Raw genomic sequence first — 7,144 nt, 5'->3', positions numbered from 1 at the left:
GGGGTCATCTGCGTGGGTTCGTAAAGCATTCATGCCACGAATTAGGGGTACTTACCGCACGTTCCGAGAAAGGGTAACCCATGGAACACATGGTAGTCAACTAGACGTCCAGACCTGTTCTAGCCCTTGACTTTAGGGATAGTGCCCAAACTAGACGTTGACTAGACGTCTAAAAGTCTTACCATTATTTAGACGTCTAAAATTAGTGATTTACTAGACATCTTGTAGACATTTAGTAATTGACGTCTAATTGTAGACGTCTTGTAGCTGGCCTTGTATGTACCACATATTAGAAATCATCAAGATTTTTGTTTTATTAGCTTTTTAAGAGGTGTGAACACATTCACACATCACATACAGTCACTATATTATAAGAGGTGGTTTTAAGCTTAGCTTTCAGGCTTACAAAACTGAAGTTCAATTGTTACAAAACATATGCAGGAAACTGAATTACTTGATGGCAGAGTTAACATAATTGTGATGTTCAAGTTGTCCGTGAACCGGCCCTGGTGAGTAAGTCTGTTCGCCTTCTGATCCCGAGATCGCTGGTTCGAACCCGGCCAAAAACAGCAGCAACTTAGTGCCAGGATACAGGTTGCTTAGACATGCCATCTTCCACAAGGGACATTAAATACGGTGTGTTGTGTGGTGAGCTTTCATTGCACATTTAAGGACACTCAGGTGGGCAATCCACAGACCGACTGCTGTGGCGTCGCTCATGATCTCAGTTGTCTCGCAATGTAAACCCCAATTGTTATTAAGTCTTCCATGCTGGTATTTGTCCACAAGAGTCGTCACAAGAAATCTAAAAAATGTAGCCAAATGCAGAAAGAGAACTGGAATTAGGAGGGCCATCCAAAAATAAGTTTCCCGATATTTGGTATTCAAAGGAAACACCACTAGGACAAACTGAATGGTGTAGTAGTTGGGTGTGACATCCCGGCACTACAGATGTTGGGTAATGGAGTGCCGTTCACCTAATGTGTCAGGCATTCAAGCATGGATGTAATGTTTCCGAGTACGTCTGACTATCCTAGTACGGAAGAGTTATCCTACTTTTCGTTAAAGAAGAAAAGAGTGAAAGAGTACTTTAGAGAATATCCACTCACAGTTAACACCTGTTTATACAAAACACTTTACAGGCATTGAAATGGTGTGTCCTCTATACAGGGTCGTGAAAATGTGCACAATGAACAGTACAGTGGGAGATCAGCTATAACACCACGAAACGACGTTTCTTTTCTGAAATTCCGAGAATTGTTAACGGAGACTGGCGGGTCACTGGTACTGCACTCTGATACTAATGAGAACAAATTTCCTTCAGCATGGTCAACGAAAGTTATGCGAGATGGGGGCCACATTTGCTCGGTAACATTTGTAAAGAGCAACGAATGAATGCAGCTTGCATTTTCCTTCAATGGTATCAAGACGGTCAAGATGAATTTCTTGGAACAATTTTTATTAATGAAACCTGGATGCATTATGCAAGTGCTGAGACAAAATACCATAGGAAGTCATGGTGGGTGCCCGGTGAAAGCATTCTGAAGGAGGTCAAACTCGCGTTTTCGTCTGGAAAGGCTATGCCGACAATGTTTTAGGACTATCATTGTGTGCAATTTGTAGATTATCTCACATGCACAATGACAGTAAATGCAGATGTACTGCGAGATCCTGGGAAAGCGTCAAACTACAATGAAACAAAAACGCACAGGACTTGGAAGGGTGTAGTACAACCACGTCAACGCTGTCTGCACTCGTCTTGAAAGACTCGGGATTTGTTCGAGAAATTCATCTGGAAATTTGCCAAAGAGAGAAAAAGTACACAAGCGAGCTGGTGCAACGTTGAAATAGGAAGCATCACCTTGAGCATGAGGAGAATGAAGTATACAGGAGACACACAAACGTGAGTTTCCTTTTCGTGGGCTTCCTGTATACTTCGTTCTCCTCGTGCTCAAGGTGATGATTCCTACTTCAATGAAAATTTGCCCAATCTGCTGTTCCATCTTCCTCTCAAAGCACCCCTCGGCAGTCACCAATTCGCAAGTGATCATGAAACACAAATTGATCAGGTGAAATGCAAAGTGAATGCCTCACAGTTTCAAAAATGTACAGCTAAATAAGTGACTGTGTTAGGGAGTAACGTTGAGCTCTAATCTGTACATAAATTTTTTCAATGTTGTGCTATAGGTTTATTATTTTGATCACAGCAGAGGAACTTTTGTTGGATGATCCTCATACATGGAGGAAATTCCTTATTCTCTTACTTTCCATCACACGTGTGTGGAGCAGCAAGTACAATCTGTTTGCAAATGATCATACTGAGGTAATAAAACTGGACTCTGCAACAACCTTCAGAAACTATGCAAGGAATGGACCACATTAACTTTGTCCAATTATATTATGACCAAATGGATAGTATGTAGTCTTTCATGTTATGTGAGTTGTATGCCCATATATTGTAACAAAAGATCAGTCAAATGAAGGCAGTCTGACTGAGGTATGTAGATAATTTAAATAATGTCCATACATATGATGATCCGAGTGTTTTTGGCTCACTGACATGCATATACACTGACAGCATCCACAACTAGAAGACATTACCGGAATCTAAGTGCTGTGAAGTAATATTTTATTTTACTGAATATATATCTTTTTTTCTTAACGGAAGCCCGCATTTGTTCGGGGCAATGTTTTTTGAACTAGCGTTCCTGATGGCGTTACCGTTGCTGGTAAATGTAAATTCTGTACGAAGTAACTCCCCTGCACCAACACCTTAGCACCAACTGCTACACCAACTTAAAGAAATCAGCAACTAAATTATTGAATCACTGAAACGTCAATAAAAAAGTCGACGACGCCGACGAATCGTGCAGCGCAGCACTATAAACCATAGCTCCACAAACACAGCAGCACTTTGCACGTACTGTGGGCAGCAGATAGCAGATGTTTGTTTACTGCACATAACATTTTCCCACAAGCTACACAGCTGCAGCAGTAAATGGAATCTGACGTGACTTAGGGATTTCAGAACCCTTCAAAAAATCTTGAAACTGCCCATGGTATCTCTTTGAAACCACTGAACAGGCAATGCGCTACATATTAGGCACACCTGTAGCTCAGTAGCAAAGGCACTGATAAAATGTTTGCAAAAAGAACAGCGATTTTCAACACATACATCACAAAATACGACACTCGTCGCTGCAACAACGATGGCGATTGCATAATGATGATGATGTTGGTGTAACTTCCGCTGGATTGGCATATGTGTTATTTAACATTTAACCTCCACCATCCAATTATAATGAACGGCCACGGAAATTAAAGATATTACAAAAAATAAGTACTCAATAAGCACGAGCTAAAGCAATGGCAATGACGCCTGCCCGTCTACCCAATCACCATCCATCATCCATCCATCCAACCAGTTCGAACCAGTTCAGTTTCAACGGTTGGAACTTCAAACTTTCCGGACGCGCAACGGGTAGCAGTTGGTGTCTTCACGGCTGCATTCCACTGGTTGTTATACGAAAATCTTTCGAAGTTCTAATCTCCCGCGCGTTTTGTCTTGCAATTTTTGAGCATAGCGAGAACGTACGCCGTGCTGTCCAGTGATAAAAACTGTTGAGCGCAGCAGAGCTCCCAGAGTACTGTGGTGGACAACGTTTCTTTGTTCTCTGGCTTTCAAGTTTAAGGGGTGAGTTCACTTTTCATTAAAGTATGTGCCTGTTTCTGTGCACCAAATCGCATGTAGTAGAGATGCGTGGCATAATATTGGAATATCGTTTCCTTTATTTCGGCTTCGTATCACCGATTGAAGCATATTGGAAGTGTGGGTTGACCTGACTGCACTTGCATTCAAAGTAGTGATTAACGTTGTATGTTCGGCAGTACAACGTTTCATTAAGTGCCTTGGTTCGTCTTTGTGCTAAAACAAATACGGTATCACTAATTAACCATCGAGATTAACGAGTTTTCGATGACTGTTGAAGTCTTGAGTAAACGAAAGTCGACAGTTACGGTTTGCAGGGCGGACATGCCGGAACATAAATGCTGGTTAGTTCATTGTCATGTCAGCCCGACTTCGGTTGTTGCATTTTTCGCTGGTAGTGAAACTACACACTGAAAATTTTGCGCAAGTACTTTTGTTTGCATATCATGGTTTCATAGCAACTGGGTTTTTCTTTTTATAGGTGCTTGGACTATCTTGCATCGGTGGATATGAAAATAGTGGTAACCTACCCTACGAAACAGCTGTTTGCACATAAGCTTAACAGTTCCCTGTGAGGTGAGGGGAAGCAGTTGTCACTGACGTGTGACTGTGTTGCCCTCCAATGTTCCTGATGTTCGATGTGCCCCCTAATCTTACTCTGGAGGGTGCCTCTTTAAATTTTTTGTCAACAAAGTATTGCAAATATAGTTGGTGGAAGACTCTAACTGCTTTCCATTTACATGGTTGTCTTGTGGTTAACGAAATCGAACTTTTTTTCAGATGCTGTGAAAGTCAGCAGGGAAGTGCGATGTAGAAGAAACGACTGCCAGAAGCTTGCTAAGGGACCGCACAACCTGTGTGGGCAGCAGACAAAATATTCATCAAATGGTACAAAACTAGTATTTTTGTGCTTGGTCGTTTTGAGACATCCTTGGTATTGTATGGAGAACAGCGTGACTATGTCATTCCGTCTTACTTCACCAAACAGCTATCTGGTAGTAGTGCAAGATTTGAGTTCCTAAAAGGTTTATTCACTGAAGTCACCTCAGCGCCATACTATAGGTCCCGCAATGTTTAGTCCTTGCATTTGTTTGCTGCATTACGCTTTTTAGGTGACTATTAACACAAAAAATATGGAAATTGCTCAGACATTCTACAAATCACAGAGCAACAAGTTTTAAACACCAGATATACGGTGAGTATAATATGGGTAACAGCTTGACTGAAATCTACAATAGGGCCGATGGCAGCAAATCTGCCTGCTAGCGACAGTGGCGGTCTCCTGCGGATGACGTCATGTGAATAAACTTGTATACTACTTGTACGTACTTATAATATTTGACGTGGTGATACAGCTCTTGCTTTGTATTGTCTTTTATAATATACACAGTGTTTATTTTTATCCTGTACAGAAGTTTTGCACCAAAGTTATGAGAGCAGCACAGATGTTGTTTTAGCGTAATTGAGTGATGGAAGTGCTGCGCCAATCATGGAGTGCTTAGCAGTCGCCTGCTCGACCAGGTAAGGTCGTGTGTCACGAGAAAACGCCTGTCACATTGATGTACTTTCACAGCGAAAGCTGTTACATCCTCATTTCCCTGAGATCCTGGCAGCGTCTGCTAGAGCCCTGTGCAGATAAGATTTTTAGCATCCGCGTGCACGTTATCCGATCCGCACCGTTGCATACACAACCGTTTAGATCCGCAAGTTTCGAAGGACGCGTAAACACAGCCGGAAGAATGTTGGTATAATTTCGGATGCCTCCATGCTCTCATGGAAGGACTCATGGCGACAAGCAAAGATAAACCTTTCAACAAACGCGATATGGAGAGACTTCTGGAACGCTTCCTCACCGGTGCTCGTGTGGACGCCAAAATGCCTTCTCTCCCGTCTTGGCCGTGCATGGTCAAAGGTGAACCCGGACATGCGGTCGCTGTCGGTGCGCAATACAAATAAATTGCTAGTAGAAAAATTACAGCATGCGGTATATCTGCATCCGACCTCGAGCCATCCGATCCGCACACCGCAGAAAGTGATAAATTCTCATCCGAATCCGCAAGTATCTTACGGATATCCGCTTCCATCCGCGGATGGTGCAGGGCTCTAGCGTCCACATCAGGTAGTGACGCGCAAACAGATTTTCAGCTGTTGCTGCAATTTGTGTTGTGTAGCTGTAACAGTTCTGTGATTTTCGTACGTGCAGCTTCTTTTCTTTGTGTCTCTCAGATCAGTGTTGATACAGCTTTTGCTCTTATGTGGCCAGACAAGCATCCCGTGAAAGAGTGTGCATAGCCACTAAACAAACTAGTTAGAACTAGCAGGCTACATAATGCTTTCTGACATGTTTTGTTCTATTTTCTAGCCACAGTGAGTCATTGGAGGCAGTGCTGCAGCACCAACAATCACTCGTTGGAAGAAAGGAATGAGGTGGCCATCAACACCCTGCTGCCAGTTCAACACTCCTCAGTCAAAACACAAGACGCCTGCTTGGCGGCAAAGTCAATTCAGTTTTAGACAAGAGTTTTGTACCGTAGACTTTGTGTGTGGTTTACTGCGAATAAATGTTTATGCTGAGATCCGTGTTGCTATCAATTATATCATATTTCTGCATGAATGCATGCCAGGACGGTAGCAGGACTAGTCATGGTCTAAAGGTGGCTAAAGTAAGGTACAGGAAATGTATAACCCTAGACCTGTCGCCTGAATAGAGGGATAAAATTGGTCTAGCTGTAGACTTCATGTCTAATACATGGTTAAGTGTCTGACCCTGTTCCAGACATCCAGGTCAAGAGAGTGTCTAAATCACGGCTAGGTACATAGACATCGGATGTCTAGGGCTAGATGGCTAGGTGGCGTAACGTTAGACGTGTTATTTGACGTCTAGTGGAGGGATACTAGACATTTGGTCTAATTGCCTAGACATTCCTTATCTCTTTTTTTAGACGTCATTTAGACGTTTACTAGCCCACCATGTGTTCCCTGGGAACACTGTTCTCGTCCGCAGCTAGCTCTAAAACGCACAGAAACAGGCTTCGACCTTCACATGCAACGATCTGATGTGTGTTGTATGTATGGTTCCGTGCATGTTGCTCTGAAGAAAAGATCAGGTCGCAAAATCCGCATTGGAACTTTCCTGGATCCTCTATGATGCTGCCGAGACGAGCAGCAGCAAAAGCAGACGACCGTATATTTCAATGCAGACGACAGCTCTGACGTCACTACTCTTAGCTACTCCCGTCTGATAGGGAGTAGAGCGAGTCGATCTCGAGTAGCTACTCTCGAGTAGGCGACCCGCTTTTGGAACGGGGGTCGTGACGTCATCGAGTAGGTTTTGGAACGCGGAGAGTAGCTACTCCCTACTCTCGGGTCGACCCGGGTGAGTTCTGGAACGCAGCCAAGGGCAGTTCCGATAGAGTCCCCCAATACATTTGTTTT

At 43.2% G+C, this 7,144-nt stretch overlaps 1 long non-coding RNA gene across 3 annotated transcripts; it reads left to right on the top strand.

Moving 5' to 3' along the window:
- The first annotated feature begins 3,002 nt into the window (after positions 1 to 3,002).
- On the top strand, positions 3,003 to 6,255 carry LOC135394037 (uncharacterized). 3 transcript variants are annotated; one of them, XR_010422752.1, is made up of 4 exons: positions 3,003 to 3,694; positions 4,191 to 4,285; positions 4,490 to 4,597; positions 5,122 to 6,255. It is a non-coding gene; the product is annotated as an uncharacterized LOC135394037 (long non-coding RNA). The 3 variants fall into 3 exon arrangements; XR_010422751.1 differs by having other exon boundaries at positions 4,490 to 5,230; positions 6,072 to 6,255; XR_010422750.1 differs by having other exon boundaries at positions 4,490 to 6,255.
- Positions 6,256 to 7,144: the final 889 nt, after the last annotated feature.

This window comes from Ornithodoros turicata, chromosome 5 (assembly GCF_037126465.1).
Source record: "Ornithodoros turicata isolate Travis chromosome 5, ASM3712646v1, whole genome shotgun sequence".
NCBI classification, from domain to species: domain Eukaryota; kingdom Metazoa; phylum Arthropoda; class Arachnida; order Ixodida; family Argasidae; genus Ornithodoros; species Ornithodoros turicata.
The sequence above is the reverse complement of the archived record's forward strand: the minus strand, read 5'-3'. Positions and strand labels throughout refer to the sequence as shown.